A 22,881-nucleotide genomic window follows, 5' to 3' on the forward strand; every position below is an offset into this window, starting at 1 on the left:
AAACGACATATTATTTCTTCAGAGAGAAAATCGTTGGAAACTTTTTTGCTGGAAAACCTGTCCACCGTTGATTTTGCTCAAGTTGTTAGATTAGAAAGGAATTTGTTTAGCCACGATTTTCGCTTGTCCAAGGAACGCCTCTATAAAAAATTAGAGGGCTTACGAAATGAATCTTCGATGAGAAACCGTATTTATTCTCCAAGATTCACTCCTGGGCCTGCTATCGTTAACCTCTCTTCTAAAACATTGGAACCCCAGGAAATCGAAACACTAGAAAAAGGTCCAAAATTTTCTTTTCTACCGAAACAGGTTCCTGTGGCAGATATAGTTTCCTCTCTAGAGTCCGCTTTGCATAAACACTATCCTTCTGTCTCTAACCCGGATGAAGTTAGATCTGGTCTAATAAATATCCTCTATAATAGCCAAAAAAAGTTTAAGCCTCCTACTAATTCCACACCGGAAAATCTGCATGACATAAAAATACTATCTAATCTCCGAAAAGATCCTTCTATTATAATAACTAAAGCAGACAAAAGCAATTCACTTGTTGTCATGAATACAACAGACTATGACAACAAAATTTTTTCGCATTTAAATGACACAATTACATATCAAACAATAACTCATGATCCTACTGATCAGTTCACTAATAATATTATAAATGAATTAAAGCAGCTAAAACAAAATGGTAAAATCACCCCACAACTATACAATAAATTTTTTCCCCGCGGTAGTTTCTGTCCTAAACTCTACGGTTTACCAAAAATACATAAACAGGGTATTCCCTTAAGACCTATTGTGGCTTGTACTAAAGCTCCCGCTGCCAATATTGGAAAATGGCTTTGTGCAGCTTTCAAACCTTTATTGTATTCTCAAAATTCCTATATTCATAACTCGGCAGATTTGATTAAAAAACTTAGCAACACAAGTATTTCAGAAAACACAATAGTTAGTAGTTTCGACATTGTTTCCATGTACACAAATATAGATGTAACTATTTCAGAGGAATTATTAAAAAACAAAATAGAAGAAAATTACCACTTGATCGAGACTTCAGCGACAGGAATTGATTGTGAAGTTTTAATGACTCTTGTTAAAATTTGTAATAAGTTTTCTATGTATTTTCAATTTCGCGATTCTTTTTATCAGCAAAAAAATGGATTACCCATGGGGGCACCTTTATCTGGGCTACTAGCAAATATTTACGTCGAGAATCTTGAGAATTGGGCATTGAATTCTTATTTTCTAAAACATGTCTATTGGGGTCGTTATATGGATGACGTAATTTCACTTTGGAATTATGGGGAAGCTGAACTTCGGGGCTTCTTAGATCATCTTAACACTTATGACCGAAATTTGCAGTTCACCCTTGAAGTTGAAATTGAAAATAAACTACCGTTTTTAGATGTATTAATTATTCGTAAAGCTGATGAACTGGATTTTACTATATATCGAAAGCCAACACAAAACAATAGATATCTTCACTTTAATTCAAATCACCCCCCACAAGTTAAAAGAGCAGTTGTAATTTCCCTCATTGATCGTGCCCTAAATATTTGCTCCCATTCATATATAAATGCAGAAATAAATTTTATCAGAGATATTCTTTTTGGTAATGGATACCCCATTCCTTTTGTAAATAGAATAATTAGCCGTAGAATAAAAAGACATTCTTGTAAAATCGAAGAAGATACTTCACAATGTGAGGCTATTGATAAGCCCTCAAATATTGTCTATCTTCCGTATATCCCAAAGATTACAACAAAATTAAAAAATATTTGCACAAAAAATAATCTGTACGTAGTTTTTACTAATAATTTTAAAATCATCAATTTCTTAAATTCGGGTAAAGATAAGACCCCAGTTACTCGCCAAAGAGGGGTCTATCAAATACCCTGTGATTGCGGAAAATACTATGTCGGCAGGACCCATCAGAATCTAGACAAAAGGTTACATCAGCATAAAAATGACATAGACAAGGCCTTAATTTCAAATGGTTCCAACAATTCCTTTGATTCTGCTCTAGGTTGGCATATTTTTAATAATCCGTCCCACATGATACTTTTTGAAAACTCTTCACTCATTAGTAATGATTTGGGAATAAAACAGGTGGTTCGAGAATCAATTGAAATTAATCTCAAAATCAATAAAAATATTTCTTTGAACAGGGACTTGGGGGAATACTCACTAAATTCTTTATACTCAAATTTAATTAAAAATGATCTAACAAAATATTTTACTAAACCAATTTATAATAGTACTGAACCAACTACGAAAAGGCCTTTGAGACAGGCTGCTAAACAAGCAAGATTAGCTTTAAGAAATTGCATCTAATCATTTTATTCTCTTTAGTTTGAATGAGTTTATATTTCTTCATTTCATTCTTTTCGCCAGTCCTGGTTGAACTTCGCTGAAGTAAGGATGCTAGGGGTATATTTTTAAAAAAAAAATTGTTTTAATAAGTGTTTTTATATTCAGTTTTAATTCTCACAATTTGATGTAAGTTCTTTTATATATATATATAGTATTGTATTGTGCTGAAGACGGCCCTTGGACATAGGGCCGAAATATCTACATAAATAATTTCCATTGTCTTGAAAAAACTTTCCCTATTGTTTCTACGTTGTATTTGTTTATCAAACATGTGGTTGTAGATTATTGGAAGAGGAACAATTTTTAAACATGTTTGAATTTCTACTCCACTTCTTAGGTAAGAAAAATATTGTGTCAACAGTAAACTGCTGAATTCTGGGATTATGTCCTGCAAAGTAACACTTTTGGCCTTAATAGGGCCAAAAAGCTATCACAGAAAAATTAGGAGGAAACCAATTTGCTAGATGTGTCAAAAGTTTTAACTTTAAAAAATTACATCAATGAAAAAACTATTCATTCTTTTTTTGTAATAGCATCCTTTAGCCTCTTGAAGTTTATTATTTTGTTCCTTTTTAGCCCCAAATTCATCCCTTTCAGGGCTTCTGGTAATGATTTTTTAAACAAATATCATACCTTAAAATTACCTTAAATTGTAGCTTGGAGCGATATAAGGATTATCCATTAATCATGTTTTATTTTATTTCCTATCCAATTCTTGGGGCTGAGAAGAATAGAATTTTCAGTAATATTAAAAGTAATTGAGAATAGACTAACTAGATGTAGACAGTTAAATAACTTAAAGACTCTTGTTTTTTTCCAAAAATGTTTATACCAATTGATAGCAAATTTAGAACTGGAGCAAAAACTTTTTTGGTCTTATTTTGGCAGAGCTATGAGCTTATCCGAAACAAAATTGGATCTTGGAATTGCTAATGTTGCATGAGGAATTTATTAACAATCTTCCAGTTCATGAAAAATCTTCATTGTTGAGATACATTATTTCTATATAAATACTAAATTTTGTATTTAAATCTTTAAATACCATAATGTGATTATGTCTTCATTCAGAGTTCATGGTGTGAGGCCTTTTTTTGGATATAACCTATTACTAAGGGATTATAGTCTCTACCCAACCTACAGCTGATATTCAATTCAGTAACCAACGGATTATAATTTGAATAAGTGGATTATTTTTCTTCTTTGATTAAGACTTAACCTGAGTGATTTCCCTAGAGTCATTTAACATCCGATTGTTTTGATTTATTTACTATTGACATTTTTGCAATTTGAACTCAGTGTACTCAGTAGCAATATTTATTATGGATCTGGAACAGTGTCCGTATCTGTTTAAAAAGAATTGCAAGCAAAACAGGTGGCGTGCAGTGTATCAAATGTAATAAATGGTCTCATTTTAATTGTGGAAGAACTAACTACTCTAATGACTTGAAGAAAATCTTCGTGTGTATTTTGTACACAAAAAAATTCCCAAAAAACCTTTACTCTGAAAAAACTGAGGTTGAAAAATAATAATCCAAAACAGCTAAGTAATAACTAAAAAAATCCAGGATCAACTTAAAAAGAGCACTATCTTCCCAATAGAAAACTTGTCATCTAAATCTCCAGGCACTCCTGGTGATGCACTGAGATTTATGGATACTATAGAAAATATCACTGAGGAAAGAAATGACTGCTCAGGTCCTGATCTGAGCTGCCTCTTATGTGACAAACTGACAAAAGACAGCCCTTCGTTTGATTGTCATATTTGTTTACACTGCATGCATGCGGCCTGCACTGCAATCGATGCAGACATAGTCCTTGCTCTGCAGAAACCCTAGGGACGTTTCTTTCTTTTTACCTGGGAGAAGTGCTTAAACCAGGGTAATATAACCAGCTCTAAAGTTCTCAGTAATAATGTATCTATTCAATGCAGTAACTTCGTTACTAGTCAAACCGCACAAACCAACCTACAGTATTCTCAGTCTCTGCATACAGATGAAGAGGGTCTTACAACAGATCATATTCCTGAACGATGTGTCTGCAGATTTCACATAAGGTGAGGCTGTAGAAAGGCAGAGAGTTGCACGTTTCTCTATAATTGTGTGGATTATTTCAAAGGCATCTGCCGTGATGAGTGTTGTACTCTGCCTCACAGATCTCAGTGTAAAAAAATTGCTCATGGCCTTTGTTTCATGCACTGTTGTCCAATACTGAACTGTGAATTTCAAAAACGGGGAGCGAAAAATTCCACCTCTGTCAAAACATGGTTGTCAAAGACAACAATTTACAGTCCTGCTTATGAGCTTGAAGCTCAAACCACTTGTCTTAAATCAGCCAATGCCCCTCCCCCCTCATACCAACCACTCGTCATGAAACCTTGGAGAAACTAGCTAGAACCAACATCTGCCAGCCTTCCGATAATATATCCAGTACTAACAACCAACTAGTTTGGAATTTCAAAGAAATCAAAGATTCACCCACCCCTCAAACCATGTCTTCCAAGTATCCCAACATGGAACCGATTCTCTTTCTTTTTCAGCAGGCGGGGCTTTTCAGTCGAGACTATTCAGCCCTTTTCCTTTTGATTCACCCTGTGACCTGAACAGAGCTACAGAGTTGGTTTATCTTATTTATCTTTTTTCTGCTCAGATTTCTTGCAGTAAATCTTTTGATACTAAGAGTATTTTTTGCATAAGGAGTATTAAAGCATTTTTTGCTATTTCATCTGCCTTATGGTTACCTATGATACCCGAGTGGCTTGGGATATACTGGAGATGAGTTAAAATACCTCTTGAAGCGAGAATATCAATAATCCTAAGACAAAGAAATGTGTCAAAATCCATCTTATACCAAAAAGCTGAAGAAAGCAGCTCAAGGCTTGATAAAGAGTCAGAATATATTATAATATTTTCAAAATTAACAGTCATATATTCATTAACCATGAGGAGCTCTAATGCCATGATTATGGCATTTATTTCGGCAGATATTACAGATGTATTGTTGTGTAATCGCTCGCCTAAAGCAATGTTATGGGTTGGAATAAACGCTCCGCTTGCCACTTTCTCATTCATTTCGGACCCATCAAAAAAAATTTGGAAATGGTTTTTATATGCAACAGTATTGAGCTCAGAAAAATTTTCTGTATAAAAGCAGTGAGGGTAAGTTCTTTGGTCCACTTTGAGAAATCAGTTTCTATTGTGGGGATTGACCAACTCCATGGGGGGGGGGGGCAATGTGGGTGCAATAGATTTTACTGTTACTGGGAACTTCTTCTAGGTATTTGCATATTTATTTGCAATGTCTCTAAACATAGATGGCTTTCTTAACCAGTTAGTCAGGGTATGAGAATCATTGACTTCAATTTTTGTAAGGTAATTAATTAGAAGAGATCTTCTTCTTTCATTTATTGGTGATAGTCCACTCTCAGTAAGCAGAAACTTAGTATTTGTTGGTTTCCTAAGACCAAATATGAGACGAATTATATCATATTGTGTTGTTTCAATTTTTGCATCTGGGTCTTAGCACAAGCACCATAAACTATGAGGCCATAATCAATATGGGGTCTTATATGTGATTTATAAAATTGGATTAGTGTTTTCTCATTACAGCCCCAAGGTGTGGCTAGTAGTCTTTTTACTATTCTTGTTATTCTATAGCATTTTTTTTATTGTGTTTGTGATTTGAAGGTGGAAGTTTAGTTTTTGGTCCAGTATGAGGCTTAGATAATTAATTTGATTGCCCTCTGAAATAAGTATTCCATTTAGTGTTAGCCTTGCATTAGGATTATTTCGCTTATGGTGGAATCGGATAATTTTGGACTTTGTGGGTGCAATAGGTAAATTGGACTTTTGAGAAAACTTTTCAAGTTGGAAAAGTGCATTTTGCAACTTTGAATGTGCAATCTCAAAGGTGTTGCCGGTTGCCCATAGTACCAGATCATCAGCTTACTGTAGATTGGTATGTGGGAGGTTCATGAGCCAGAGAAATAGGGGAAAGAGGAGGCAGCTCAGAACTACACCCTGTGGAAGACCTTTGGTTATTGAAGTTTTGGGTGAAGAGGCTGAACCTACACAAACAATGAAACTTCAGTTTTCTATGAAAGATTCTATGAAGGATACAAGTTTGGGGGGTAGTCCAAGATTTGCAAGTTTAACTAAAAGAATCTGGTGGTCAACATTGTCATATGCTCCTTCAAAGTCTTGGAATGCAGCAGTTAGGACATTATTTTTTGATAGTGATTCATTTATTGCATTTTTTAACAATATGAAAGGATCTGTTGAGCAGTGGTGTTTCCTGAAGCCAGTTTAAGAATGTGGTATCAGATTATTCTTATCAATAAACCATAACAGTCGATGGTAAATCATTTTCTCCATTACTTTTCCCAGCACAGGAGTAATCATTATAGATCTATATGACTCGGGGTCATGTTTAGGTTTATTTTTATTTAAAATTGTTAGGATAGATGAACATTTCTAGATATTAGGGACTGTGGATGTGGCCTGCATGGCTATAGCAATTTAGGAGCTCCTGCTTATACAAAGGGGTAAGATTCTTTATCCATGTAGGGTGTATATTATCATAGCTACTTGTAGCATTGGCCTTGATATGTTATATTGCATTATTCAATTCATTTATTGAGAAGGGGCGGTTTATATACTCTGTTCCTGGTCGGAGCTGGTAAATTGGATTTGTCAAGATTTGAGCAGTGAAATTTTTATTTTTAGATCTTAGCTTTTTTGAGAAAAGGGTAGTAAGTAATTTTGTCTTTTCAATGTCATTGTCATAGTGAGTATTCTCATGTATTAGTTCATACAGAAGTGGGCTGGGGGGTGTTCTTTTCCCACAGATTTTGCTTATAAGTTTATGTATGATTGGCTCACATGTTTCTCTGGAAAGACTGTTTGCAAAATTATTCCAATAATTATATTTAGCATTAATTATTGTTCTCTTGAGATTAGCCTCTGCTTGTAATTTACTTAAATATGTAAAAGGGGATGGTTTTTTAGGTATGTTTTCCTAGTTACATTTTTTATTCTCCAAATAATTTGGCAATCTTTTGTCCACCATGCTTTAGGGGTGTGTTTAGGGATTGCTTTCCTAGGTGATGTTTTGGGTATAGCATGATTGGCTGTAATTGTTAGTATAGATGTCATAACTTCAGCATGTGTGTCAGCTGTTATAACTGAGGTATGTGAATTCTGGGTAAAACTTAGAATTTCATCATTAAGCTTGTTTCTAAATATGGTCCAATATGCTTTAGTGTTGACATATTTAGGGATATGTGGGAGAATTTTAGCTGGTTCATTTAAAGAGGATACTATTGCATAAATTTTCAATTTTCTTTATAGAAATTTTATTCAGTATATTTATTGACACAAATTGTAGGTCAATAGTTGAGCATTTCCCACTTTTGGGGTTATAATATGTATTTAGATTAGGAGGGGTAGCAATTGCTAAATCGACATTATTTGAAATCAATCTTTCAATCAGCTTACCAGCTTTATTTGCTGGCTTGTCCCCCCACAGAAGACTGTGGGCATTAAAATCCCCGCTGATGATTATGTTTTTTAACACATTAGAATTAGCTATATAAGTGAAAAAATCCATGGCATCTGTAGTCTGGCCATTAGGGTTATAAAGGCTTAATATGTCTGTTTTTGTATTATTTATCTAGACATTGATACATCAATAACATCAACATCATTTGAGAAATCTAGGAAATTAATACCACAAAATTTAATATTATTATTTAAAATTATAACTACGCCACCTCCTTTTCTCTGTGAAGACCTATCCTGTCTCAAGATTGTATATCCTGGAGACTCTGTTTGTTGGTTATTAGTCAAAACCGTTTCCTGAAGGCAAATAATATCAATGGAATTATTATTCATAAAAGATAAAAGTTCATTTAACTTATTTTCTGAAAGTGATCTTACATTCCACTGAAGTATTGAGATATGCTGCTTTGTATTTTCATATTTCTGTGTATCAATGTTTAGCTTTGCTAGGAGTAGAGCAAGATCTATTTTTGCTTGGACATGCATGTGATTGGGTAGGTACAATCTTGCCAATTCGCTTATGATTTTTTGCTTTTTGTGGTTGTTGTAGGTTCATTGAATGTACTACATTAGAATTTAATATAGAAATGCACATGTTAGGAGTTAATTCATTTAGATTTTCATCCGACTTTTTGTTGATAATTAAATTAATTCCCGATAATACTTCTGATTCATTTCTACTTGGGAGAGGTGGCCATTCTGATCTTCTATTATTACTTGCAGAGGCTAGATGGTTTGTCCAGCGTGAATCTCTCTTATAGGAGTGTGAGCTGGGTTGTTTTGAGGAAGGAGTCTTATTGGGGGGTGCTTGATGCTTTTGGTGGAATGGTTGGTCTGCGGGTGAGAGGGTTGGGTGGTTTCATAGAGTTTTCGGTCAGCTGTGATTGAGCTTGATTTGCTTCCATTCCTGCACACAATGGGTAAGGTATATTTTTTTCTGTTGCTATTTGGAGTGTTAGTGCTCGTTTTTTATATATAGGGCATAAAGTTTTACTTGTAGAATCGTGGGGACCGTTGCAGTTGATACATTTTGGCTGATTGTTTTTACAATTTGTCATTCCAGTGGGGTGGAAGCTTTTACAAGAATTGCATTCATGTAATGTTTCACTGCATGCGTTTTTTGTGTGTCCTAGTTTTAAAAATTTATCGGCATTGGATAGGTTTTGGCTTGTAGGGCTTGTGGGGTTTCCTTTGTCCAAAAAGGAATATCTGATCCAGGTTATTATTTTCTTCTCTTAGTGTGAATAAGAAAGACTTAATTAACTTTTGGCCATTGCCATCTGGTTTACCCAATTGGGTTAGATCAGCTTCTGGGATTGGGTTACCAGTTCTATCAGAGAGCACTACTATTTTAGTTGGGTTTTGGTTTGGGGTCCAGAGAACAGATTTTATTGGTGTGTTAAGAAGAGATTTTGAATTCTGTAATGTATCTGCTGATTTAAAATCTTGGAGGGCTATTGGCAAAAATCCATCACGGTTAATGTTTAATGAGAACATTGATTTTAACACTTTGAAGATTGCAACCCTCAAGAGAGCTATCTTTTTTATCTCAAAGGGGGTATCTGGAGTGTTTTTTAAGTATATTCCAAGGTTTTGTGAGGGGAATGTTGGATCATGGATTATTTTTGATTGGGGAGATTTTTTTCCTTTTTTTGGAGCTTCTTGATAGGACCTCTTGAAATTCAGTTTAATTATCATCCTGTATAGTGACATACGCCCTCACTTCCACCATTGTATTATTCAATGACCCCTCATGTGAGCTTTGAGATAGTTGACTTGACCAGCCAAGAGGCTGAACGTTTTCTGTAGTACTTGGGGTAGGGTCCGGGGGACTTTTTTGGGGGGTGCTCTATGCATTGCCTATTCAATGTGCTGGCAAGGAGATTCGAGACTGCAGTGTAAAGCCCTTCTTTCATCCCTATATATTTCCGAAAATACTATTATCAAATGTCTGGTCACTTATGAACAAATTAGAAGAGGTTGAACTTTGCTTGAAGAATGAACTGGTTGATATTGCTTGTATCTGTGAATCATGGTCCCCGACTGAAGGTGTTGTCGCATTTGAGGGATATGATACCTATTTCAAACCTAAAATGACACCCGATGATATTACAGTAACACATGGTGGTGGTGTTAGTATTATTTGTTGATCGTTTATAAGAAATCGAGTTCTCACTTTCAGTAATATACCAAATAAGCATGGTTTTGAAGTATTATGGTTGTGGTGCAGGCCTAAGAAGCTTCCCAAGGAAGTGGCATCACTGGTGATATGTGTTGTTTACTATCCGCCCCATGGCCCCTATCGTAAAGACCTTGTGAATTACTTACAGAATTGCACCAACAATGTATGATCCTTGTATCCTAATGCTGGTATCATAATGTGTGTGTGGTGACTTTAATGACTTAGATGCCAAATGGCTAAGTAATTCACTATCGCTTAAGCAGGTTGTCAATGTGCCCACAAGAGGTAACCATATGTTGGATCTCATTTTTAGCAACTGTCCTGAATATTATAATGCTCCAGTTACTTTACCCCCATTAGGTTTGAGTGATCACCTGTGTGTCGCTTGGACACCCAATCATTTCATCCCAAATAGACAAATAAATAGTGTGGTGTACAGGCCTTTCACACCTGAACTAGTAAATCTCTTCAAGAAATGGCTCACAGATCGTGACTGGCGTGATACTCTCTCACTGTCTGACGGTGACAAAATGGCAAGTTTATTCTGTAAGGAACTGTAAGAAAAATACTGTGAAATTTTCCCACAAAAAAAAATATGTGAAATCTAATGATAAACCATGTATTACTCAAGAAATTCGGAATCTGATAAAAGTGAGAAACGAACTGCATTCAACTGGACCCGTAAAAGATTTCAAAAGAGTAAGAAATTTAATTGTATATAAAATAAGATGTTCACGTAAGCAGTATGGGTCTAAAATAATAAGCAAAATATATAAATCCAACCCAAGGAAAGGAATTTCCATGATTTAGTTCAGAACATTATTGGCAAAAAAGTAACCAGAGTTGAAGTGAGAGATGTCTATTGTAAACCCCTGTTACCTAGTGAAATGAATGACTTTTTTGCATCAATTTGTAAAATTCATCTGCAACTAAGAAAATTACCACCGAATGATTCAGTTTCAAATATCCTTATACTAGAGATTTGTTCAGTTGCTAAAAAGTTGAAGGCACTTGATTCTCGTATATCCAGTTATCCTAGTGAGATACCGATTAAATTGATTATTGAGTATGCTGATCCTTTATCTACTCCTTTAACGGTAATTTTTAACCTATGTTTTATTGATGGTGTTTTCCCATGTATTTTTAAACAGGCGTATGTAACGCCAATCCCCAAATGCAAGGCACCTAAAGAAATTACCGATATGAGGCCGATTTTGAAAACACCAGCTCTCTCAACAGTATTTGAAAGTTTTATTTTTGATTGTTTATTTGATGACATAAACGATAATATTGATTCCCAACAATTTGGATTTAGATCCGGGCAAAGTATTGTTCATTATTTGGTTGCATTGTTGGATACTATCCTTAAGCACTTAGAAAATAATGGGGCCGATGTTGATCCATTATTTGCAGACATAGTTAAGGCTTTTGATGGTCTTGATCATAATGTAGTTGTGGAAGAAGCAAAGGCAATGGGTGCCCGTCTATTTGTTGTACGAATGCTCGCTAGTTTTCTTTTTGAAAGATCTCAGTGTGTCCATCTCCCTGATCATGAGCCATCTGAATTTGTAAATATTTTTAGTGGTTCGCCACAAGGGACTAAATTAGGCCCGCTTTCTTTTCTTATTGTTTTTAACCGTATTTTAATAACAATTCGTGAGCGTTTTAAATTTTGCTGATAATTTAACTGTTTTATCACTGCGACTAAGCCCTCCGACTACTGAACAGTCTGACTTGATCGAAATCTATAATGATCTAAAAGCTGAATTAGGAAAGGTAAAACTGACGGTCAGTGAAACTAAGAGCTCTTATATGACGTTTTCCTTCCTAAAGGGTAACAACCACTCTTCTCATGATTCCATACTGCCAACAAAGAAAACTGTTAAAATACTTGGGATACTTTTGGACGATGATTTAAGATGCAACTCGAACGTTGACTATCTGACTAAAAAAGGCGCCTTGCTTTCATTTTCAAACCTAAAAAGATTTGGTACACCAACTGAGGTTTTAAAGTCTGTATGCTGCAGCTATGGTAGACCTTCTCATGAGTATGCATGCCCTGCTTCGCATCCAGGATTGACAAAAGATCAAACAGATAGACCTGAGACGATACAAAAAAGAGCTTTGAAAATTATACTTGGACAAAACTACTCAACTTACGAGGATGCACTGAAACAACTCAATTCGGACTCACTTGATAGTCGTAGACATGGCTTAACATATAGATTTGGACTAAATTGTTTAATTCCCCAACTCATTGTCGTCTACTACCCAACCTTGAGAGCCCCCCTACTGAAGGACCAGTTACTAGACTCTGACAAATAAAAAAGAATTGTCCACAGTTTCTGACTTGCTCAGCCTATAATAATAATAATAATTTATAATAATAATTTATTCCAGAAAAAGCCCCTGGGCCATAGGAAAATTACATAAAAAAAAAACAAACAACAAATTAATTGAATTAAATTAATACTATTTAAAGAAAACGCTCCCGATATGCCGCTGCAATCCTTACAAATCTTGCTATCCTTTTAATACTCAGAAAATTTGTCTCTTTCATTCTGTCTACCATCCATATCTCATTCAATTTTTCTTTACCATACATCTCTCGCCTCCAATCATTCAATTCGACACATTCACACAAAAAATGTATTAAACTTTCATCCTGAGAACCACACATAGGACAAGCAATAGATTCTACCTTCTCCCCTTTTCTCCCTTGATATTCTTTTCTCCTCAATCAAAAATTCATTTCTCCTCCAATCCAAATAAGCCTTCAAATCCTCTCTACTTAACCCAGCCTTCCAAAATACCTCCTCCCCCAACTACCGTTTATCTGCCTATACAATTTTGACGACCCTGAACGATCCAGACTTGCCCACCATATCTGTATTTCTTGGTTGTTCAACCTCTCTTGTACCTCCCTTATTACTATTTCCTCCATACCCATAATCCCCTTTCCTTCATTCCACCATTCCCCTAATCCATACTTATCTAAGATATCCTTAATCTCTGCCGGCCACCCTGTTTTACTATTCTGTCTCAACGCCTCTAAGTATGCTGCCTTTGCTAACGTGAATCTCTGCATACCCAGTATCCTAACCCAATATCTCACCATGGTCACTAGCCTCATATAGTACTGAGAGATATCATAAATCATTTGTCCCATATTTTACCCGTCATTTTAATAATATTGACACGACTAATATTTAATGTTTGATTAATATGTGTTTGATTAATATAATGTTTGTTTAAATTTTCCTGTGAGTGTTTTTGAAGGTATATATTATTTTTGTCATGACATGCTAATGCTAGCTCCGGCTATTGTAGTTAATAAATATATTCTATTCTATTCTAATGTGAATTCTCTGGTTTTAGATCTATGGATTACAATTTCAAATTGAAGTTTGAGAATGTAAGGAAGCTCTCTACACAGGAATATAAAAAAAGTATAAATATCCCTTTGACTTGCTAGAATTACTGGAAGACACATCAATTAATGATCACCTTCAGGTATGAAATCAAATATAATTAAGAGTATATTTACTAACATCCCCAGGATAGCCACAAAATTACTTACTAAGGGTCGACTCTTTGTTGTGAAAGACTGTAAATGGACTGAAAGTTCTGGGAGTGTTAATGGTCTCTGATACTATGAGTGAACACTAAGACTTAAATATACTCTTTGTCATTCATTTTAATATGTTTATATTAATGCATTGCTGAAGAATGGGAGACTTCAGGGAAATAGTTTTCAAGAAAAAATGCCATCTTATATTCTAGCAAATAAAGAAAAATTTAGACAAATAAATTTCTTCTAAGGTTTGAACTCCTACAAAAGATTAGATTCTAAAATTCACTTTTCCTGCTTTTGCTCTGTTCTTTTTCTTTTGTCCCTAATTTAAAAATAACCCCCTTCTGAAATTTTGTTTTATGAAAAAAGGCTAGAGTTCAGGTATATTTGAGTAGAGAGATAGTTGATTGCGAGTAAAAATGTGCTCATTGCGAATTCAACAGAATACAGTATCTCTGAGTAAGGGTTGAAAAGTTAAGTAGAACTTTTCTTCATCAAGGGATATATGAATAAATTGTAAAAAGACATACATTTTGGAACTTGCTATTTTACTGCATTTTTATGGCACTTGGTATTAACCAAGTGACATATAGCAGTCGCCAATTCTGTCGGTCTGTCTGTCGGTCCCGATTTTGCTACTTTAGGCACTTCCAGGTAAGCTAGGACGATGAAATTTGGCAAGCGTATCAGGGACCGGACCAGATTAAATTAGAAATAGTCGTTTTCCCGATTTGACCATCTGGGGGGGAGTGGGGGCCCGGTTAATTCGCAAAAAATAGAAAAAATGAAGTAGTTTTAACTTATCAGCGGGTGATTGGATCTTAATGAAATTTGATGTTTGGAATGATATTGTGTCTCAGAGCTCTTATTTTAAATCCCGACTGGATCTGATGACATTGGGGGGAGTTAGAGGGGGAAAACCTAAAGTCCCGGTTTTGCTACTTTAGGCACTTCCAGGTAAGCTAGGACGATGAAATTTGGCAAGCGTATCAGGGACCGGACCAGATTAAATTAGAAATAGTCGTTTTCCCGATTTGGCCATCTGGTGGGGGGAGTGGGGGCTGGTTAATTCGGAAAAAAATAGAAAAAATGAAGTATTTTTAACTTATGAGCGGGTGATTGGATCTTAATGAAATTTGATTTTTGGAATGATATTGTGTCTCAGAGCTCTTATTTTAAATCCCGACTGGGTCTGATGACATTGGGGGGAGTTGGAGGGGGGAAACCTAAAATCTTGGAAAACACTTAGAGTGGAGGGATCGGGATGAAACTTGATGGGAAAAATAAGCGCAAGTCCCAGATACATGATTGACATAATCGGAACTGATTTGCTCTCTTTGGGGTAGTTTGGGGGGGGGGGGAGTAATTCTTAAAAATTAGAAAAATGAGGTATTTTCAACTTACGAACGGGTGATTGGATCTCCATGAAATTTGATTTTTAGAAGTATATCGTGTCTCAAAGCTCTTATTTTAAATCCTGACCGGATCTGGTAACATTGGGGGAAGTTTGGGGTGGGGAAACCTAAAATGATGGGAAACGCTTAGATTGGAAGGATTGGGATGAAACTTGGTTGGAAAAATAAGCAGAAGTCTTGCATACGTGATTTACATAATTGGAACGGATCTGCTCAATTGCGGGGGGGGGGGGGTAATTCTGAAAAATAAGAAAAATTACGTATTTTTAACTTACGAAGGAGTGATCGGATCTTCATGAAACTTCATATTTGGAAGGACCTCGTAACTCCGATATCTTATTTTAAATCTCAACCGGATCAAGCGTAATTGGGGGGGGGGCAGTTGGGGGGACCGGAAATCTTAGAAAATACTTAAAGCGGTGAGATCAGGATGAAACTGGATGGGAAGAATAGAAACCTGTCTAAGATACGTGACTGACATAACTGGACCGGATCTGCTCTCTTTGGTGGAATTGGGGGGGGGGCTAATTTTGAAAATTGAGGTATTTGTAACTTACGAAAGGGTGACCAGATCTTAATGAAATTTGATGTTTAGAAGGATCTTGTGCTTTAAAGTTCTAATTTCAAATTCCGACCAGATCCTGTGACATCCGGGGGAGTTGGAGGGGGGAACCGGAATTCTTGGAAAACATGAAAATTGCAGTATTTATATCTTAAGAATAGATGATCGGATCGTAATGAAATTTGATTTTTAGAAGGAATTCATGTCTCAGAGCTCTTATTTCAAATCCCGACCAGATCTTTTGACATTGTGGGGATTTGGAGGGGAAATCTTGGAAAAACACTTGGAGTGTAGGAATCGGGATGAAGCTTGGTGGATAGAATAAACAAATGTTCTTGATACGTGATTGACAGAATCGTACTGGATTCGCTCTCTTTGGGGGAGTTGGGGGGAGGGGTTCAGTGATTTGGCGAGTTCGGTGCTTCTGGAAGTGCTAGGGCGATGAAAATTGGTAGGCGTGTCAGGGAGCTGGACAATTTGACTTGATAAAGTCGTTTTCCCAGATTCGACCATCTGGGGGGCAAAAGGGAGAGGAAAAATTAGAAAAAATAAGGTATTTATAACTTACGAGTGGGTGATCGGATCTTAATGAATTTTGATATTTAGAAGGACTTTGTGACTCAGAGCTCTTATTTTAAATCTTGACCGGCATTAAGCCTCTTATTTTCCTTTTTAAATCAATCTATTGATTCATAGAATTTTGTTAGAGCTCATACCATATGATCTCTTGGCTCTTAGCTCTTCTCGCCTCGTCACAAGTGCCATATGAGCTCTTAGCTCTTGTTTAAAATGAACTTACCCCAAAAACAGTATTTTTCGAAACCTAGGGAGGAGGGGGCATGTAAACCTGGCTAGATGCATTAGCGGCTGTCCCAAGAAAATGCAACAGTTATGGGCATTGTTTCTTCATCATCAGCATCACTTAAGTCTTCTTAAAAAAGCTAAGGTCAGAAAACAAGGTAAAATACTCTTTTGGAAACGAGTCTAATAATCGAATTATAAATTTGAGCAGCCCTTTGCAGAGGCTATTGTCCATAGATCTGGATCTTATGCCCTGCTGTAGTTGTCTTCTTATAGAGGATCCTCCCACAATGGTGTTCTGCATCACTGTGCAATTTTACCCATTGTAGGGAGAAATTTGTCACTCCCAGGACGTGTCCATATGCTGCTTGGCCCTACTGAGAATACATTTCGGGGACCTTCTTCCTCCTCTGCCTATATTTATGCCCCCATTCGAGGGTGTCCATGTTTCTAAAATGGATCCCTTGGGACAAGGTCCCCCCCTTGGTCCACGCCTCCTATGGAAGCACCCTATAAATATGTAGGTTGTTACCCTAACCGTCACCTGAGGATGCGCTGAGTGGCCTGGGTACAGGATGCTACTAATAATTTTGAACACAGGTGAATCCTAAATGTGTTGTGAATGCTCTAAGAAATTATAACTGACAGCAAGGATTTTAGCGCTAGGTATTAAAATTTTATTCCAAACTTTGGATGGACTCTGGTGCATGGACTGGAAGCTGCAAACGGAATCTCTGGTTTAAACTTTTCTGTCACAATAAAGGCCATCTACCTTGCAAGCTCTTTGGTCTAGTATAAATCTATATATATAGTCGGCTATCAATAACTCCAACCTCGATAACTCGAAATCCTCAATGTATCGAATTATTTTCAATCGTCTTATAAAAACCTGTCTAAGTTAAAGAAAAAACATGCATAACTCGAAAGAATTTTGCGGTTATATTTTACCTCTGGAAGTCAAAGTGACCCGAAAATTGCCTCTGTAATTCGAAATTCAGTAGATAAGTTGTTAAATAATTTTCACTGTACCACCACAAGTCAAAGTGTACCTATGTGTCTCGATTTTTCGATTTTCAAAAAACTTCTGTTAGTTGTTGTTGTTTGGAGTTTGACGCGTTTGACTAAGAGGTCATATGCGTTCGTATTACTCAATTATTCTGTGCCTTCTGTAATCACTAGCTTGCTTTGGTCTCACTTCAGTCAATATTCACTGAACCAGAACATGTATCGCTTAACTTGCTAATAGAGGGGGGTTATTTACCTGCAGTAACTGCCTGCGTTGAGAAGCAAGAAACAAAATACTGCAACTATGCATTGTCATACAACAATTAAAATACATATACAGCACAATTATAATAAATAATACGATTTTACACATTAAAACCTGTCTCATACAACCAAATATAAAAATGTAACCAGATCAAATATATCTAAAATAATAAATAGGATAACTCTAAAATCAACTATTATATAGGTGAAAAAAAAACTTAAAGGTAATGAACTAAACCAGTAGTCTTAACAAATCTACTTAAAATGTTTGTGCTTAGTCATTTAGCCCAAGGAGGAGGCGTGTGGTGTCCCAGAACAGAACGCATTGTAAATGCTTTAAATGCCTTCTCAGAGCAATTTCTTAGAACTTCCCTCTCTTTTTTATATTTTCTACAGTCAAAGATGATGTGAGGTATGTCTTCATACACTCAACATGTGTCGCAGCTAGGGGATGGGGCCATTTTCCACTGGAATAGGGTTGATTTTGTCTTTGCATGGCCACATCTAAGACGAAATAGGCAAGTAGAAAGGATGCAAGATGTGAGGTGCATTTCTTTTGATGGCTGCTTATAATCATAGAGATCCAGGAGCTGGGTATGAGAAGAATGGAGCCAAGCCACTTCTTCTACCAAAATTTTTAAACTGATTGAAGACAGAAATTCAGGACCAGTAACAGGGATTTGAGCGATCAGGCCCAGTTGGGAGGTTTGTTTTGCAGCCTGATCTGCTAATTCGCTTCCTGTTATACCACAGTATGCTAGAACCCATACAAATAGAACAGATATACCCTTTTTTGCAAGTTGTGTAACCGGATTTCAATCTCAATGGCAACATTTCTTGCTTGATGTTGCTGCTGTGAGAGGTAATTCAGAGCTGACAGTGAATCAGTGCAGACAATATACTTCTGACGTTTGATCTCTGTTTTGCTTGATATGGCTTGAAGTGAAAACTTAATTGCCATAAGCTCTGCAGAGAAAATTGTCAGGTTGGGGGGGGGCAAATGGTAGGAAAAAGACAGGCTCTGGGAGGGATTAACTACTGCACAAATGCATTTTGTTTCTGTCTTTGAGCAGTCTGTCTAAACTTGGATGTAGTCCTGATATTCTGCTAACTTCCCCAGGAATATGATTTTCATTAGTGCTTGGGGGAGGCCCTCCTTTTTCTAATGCTGATCTTATGAACAATCTATTCCTCAATTCATTTGGAGGCACTAGGAAAATCATCATCACCGGGGGAATGATCCCCCGAGTGCTGGGGTATGCATGTATGTGTGTGTATACCTATATTATATATTTGTGTATTTGTATATGCTTGATGTACTCCTAAACTAATGGACCAAATATTATGAATTTTTGCCAAATACTCTAGCATGTTCAAATCTTCGACTTTGGTCAACCGAAATTGAACTAGAGTTAACTTCTGTGATTGCAGCTACTTTAACCATTTTGTCCTTGAACTTTAGTAGAGTTTTTGTAACTTTTGTCACTTATTAAAGTCAGTGGATTATCAGGATGCTGGGTACTTCATCATGGGTTTTCGAATTTTGACAAAGTTCAGATAATGATGGTAAATTTCCTGAAAGCCTACCATGTGCTGTGGTTTGCTCTCAGCTAGATTACAGCTACAGCTGCAGCCATGATGGTGAGTTATAAATAATGTGATTGAATATTTTGCGTAGGCACTTTTGCATGTGATACAGGTGTATTGCAAAAAAAGTTGATGATAGCACATTCCCAAATCTTGTTATTTAGGAATCTGTTTGATGAATGTACTGAGATCTTAGGCTCTTCTGATATTTCGTTAGATGTCAAATGCAGATTGGACCTTGGGGAATCATTCACTTGGGTTACCAGGATCATCATGTGTTGTCCATAGGCTTAATGGACGCGCGTAATCTTTGAAAGACTTTTGAGAATATCTAAGATGTCCAGAATCACATAAATTTACTTGCAACTCAGTGAGTTCTTTGCACAAGCCGTAAAATTATTTTTGTTTGTGCTATGAGTATAATTTTTCGTTTTTTTTTTTTGCATGTTCTATCACAGTTGTTTGTTAACAGAATTATTCGTCACAAAAAAAGAAAATACTGTGGAATGAGCCTAACCATACCAGGTTTAACTAAGTATTGCGGGGAATCTGTTATTCATATACAAAAGCTTTCAGTAAAAAATTGTCCAGTGGTTTTTACATGCGTTTTTCTTAGGAAAGAGCTGTAATTTAGAGATAGATAGATATAAGAATTACTATTTATTCTTTTATAGTCTTACAGAAGGAACAACAGTAAATGAACTGGGACTGAAAAAGCCAAGTTTATGGAAAGCATATACCTCTCGTCATCATAAAGGTAAGCATCTTACATTATTTAAGAACATGTTTAGGATAGAACCTAGATTAACAGGCGTATATACCATAGTGTTATAGTATTTCTACCTACAACACTGGGTTAAAGACCAAAGTAAAAATAGATAGTAGATAGGGAGTTAGGCGTATTCCTTCTGGGGTATTCTCCCTTCACCGTAGAAAATCCGCCTGCCTGTGAAAGTTCCCCTCTAAAAAATCTTCCCCGTGGAAATTCCCCTTCTCCTGGAATATATCCCCCGCAAAAAATTCTCGGTCGGAAAGTCCCCCTCCCCCATATATAGTCGCAGCAAAACTGAGCAGCCAAAAAAGATAGTTTTGGACGATATTTGATATCGATATATAGCATAAAATATCGAATATCGAAACGATATTATTTTGGGTTTTTCTGTTATATACCAGTGAACGGCCAACAGAAAAGATCCAACATAGAAAATTGTTTCGCAAATGGCTGAGAAGAAGAATAATCTATTGCGAGAAGAAGAAGAAGAATAATATAGCGTACTGCCTCATACATGCTGATACACAATATGTTCAAATTTACCCATAAGTTTGTATAGCCCGTTCTCAAACTGTGTCTAGTGAGGATGGGCTTTCAAATGTTGCCGAGAACCTCAAAAAGGCTTGGCTAGATAAAATACCTTCTAGGCTTATAAGCCTTGTTCAGATCACACTCTTCACGATTGCCACATACCTTAATACGTGTTTATAGAAATTGTATATTACCTCTGACGATCCTCTCCAAGTTGAGAGTAAAATAGCAGGATACGTGGATTAGGCCTTACTGGAATATGTACCAGTAGATGCAATTGCAGAATTTAGAATCAAGCCAGTTTGTGGGGTTCACATGATTAAGTTTCAGTAGACAATGGAAGACAAGCTGCATCTATCACGGCTATCTAGTTTTGAGGAAGAAGTCTTTAGTTCCAAGAAAAACTGATCCACTTAAGTCGTCGAAGTCTTGTGATTTAGGTCTCAGAAACACCTATACAAAGTTGTCATAAAATTATTATCCATGGTCGCCACCAACGTCCTTTCTGAGAGTGAATTCCAAGCCTGATTAGCTAATCAAATAGCTCGTGGTAATATGCTGTAAGTAAGGAGCAAACCGGCCAAATAACAACCAAAGCTGTTGCACACGGAATTTTAAAACAACAGATACATCAATTGAATTGGATTTTTATGGCAACTTTTGATATATAAAATTCATCAAGTTTTATGTGCCCATTAAAGATACGATCCTGAGAAAATTCGCACGATTTTTTAGAAAGACCGGGAACGCCCTTAAAAATTCAGTCCATCTTAATAAAAATTACAGATTTGGCATATCAGAGAACCATAGTGTAAGGGATTCTAGTTTCCATCTGAAAAGATGTGAAATTTTGTAAGTTTTGCCAGAAGAAAGATCGCGGAGGCGTGTTTATTTGCTCTGTTTTATGTTTTTTTTGCCAGAATGATTGCATAAAATAAATAGTCATATAGTCCAGGAAGGAAACGGTTTGACCGGGAACAACTTGCAAGAGAAATAATTCTTTTACTATGTTGCTCAGAAACATGTGCTGATTCCAAATATGCAAAGCTTGTTCATCTAGTTGTTTCATAAATATTTTTTTTTATGTTGAAGTCGATTTTAAGGGGTGAATTTCGTGTTTCCATATATAACCGTATAACAACAAAATTGATGTTTAGAATAGTGTAATAGATCACAGTGACCATGAAAATCACTTTTACTTGAATGTAAAATTGAAACTTAGGTTTTTTTAGACTGAGGTTGATTTTAAGGAATTTATATTCTTGCTCCCATCTAAAGGCGCACAACAACAAAATTAATGTTTAGAACAAGGTATTATATCACGGTGACTATGAAAATCATCTTTTTATTAACGTTAAACTACAAATTAGGTTTTTTGAGGTTGAGGTTGACTTTGAGGAGATGAAATTCGGTTTTACATATAAAGACGTACAACAACAAAATTGATATCTAGAATAGAGTACTATATCACAGTGATTATAGAAATTACCTTTATTTGAACGTAAAATTAAAGCTTTCATTTAAATATTCCATCAGTGTTAAACCACGCTTAATCTGAAAGTAACCGCTTTTAAAATGTAAAATGACAACTATCACCCAATTCGATGTTTTAACTAACAACTAAAACAGTCTCGACTTTTTCAGTTATATAATACACAAATGTGATAAAAATCGAAATATCAATATTCATAGATTTTCGTTATCATCAACTCCGAGAAACCCAGTTGTAACACAGTTAGCACAACTTTTTCCCTTGCAAGCTCCACAGGCCTAGGTGCATTTCATGCTATTTCTTTTACAGCTGCATCGCATATTTGAGCAGTCATTTTTTCAGTTACAGTGTAAAACAGCAAGGGGAGATTTGGGGGCATCTGGGAGTTCACCAAAAATAGAGCAGTATAGTCCATTCTGAATTAACCAACCGAACTGGGTAGGGTCGAGATTACATCCCACGGTTTTCCACGATCTAATTTGCTAATAAAAACGAAATGAGTGGAAGCTGCAATCATCTCTGGTGGGAGAGAGAACTTCAGAATCAACATACGAAGCTGATGCTTTGAATTTCTTGATGAATTTGAGATGACACAACTGATTGAGGGTTGGAAATGAGCCAACCCTCACAACTGATGAGAAATTTAGCGCATTCGTAAAGCTCATCGTTTTTATCAGAAGCTGTAGTCCTGCTGACTTTCCAATACCATAGACACGAGAAGTTGAACCACACCCAAGGAAGGCGTGGACGTATAGGACTGTGCTACAG

At 36.2% G+C, this 22,881-nt stretch overlaps 1 long non-coding RNA gene across 3 annotated transcripts in view; it reads left to right on the forward strand.

Annotated features, from left to right (window-relative positions):
- The first annotated feature begins 2,405 nt into the window (after positions 1–2,405).
- Positions 2,406–22,881, forward strand: part of LOC136029014 (uncharacterized) — a 28,336-nt gene continuing 7,860 nt past the window's right edge. The window contains exons 1-3 of one of the 3 annotated variants that reach the window (XR_010617938.1): positions 2,406–2,499; positions 13,489–13,623; positions 19,993–20,075. This is a non-coding gene — a long non-coding RNA (uncharacterized LOC136029014). Of the gene's footprint in view, positions 2,500–5,423; positions 5,529–5,640; positions 5,742–13,488; positions 13,624–19,992; positions 20,076–22,881 lie in introns of those variants that run through there. The other 2 variants (XR_010617937.1, XR_010617939.1) reach the window with 2 other exon arrangements.

This window comes from Artemia franciscana, chromosome 7 (assembly GCF_032884065.1).
Source record: "Artemia franciscana chromosome 7, ASM3288406v1, whole genome shotgun sequence".
NCBI classification, from domain to species: Eukaryota; Metazoa; Arthropoda; class Branchiopoda; order Anostraca; family Artemiidae; genus Artemia; species Artemia franciscana.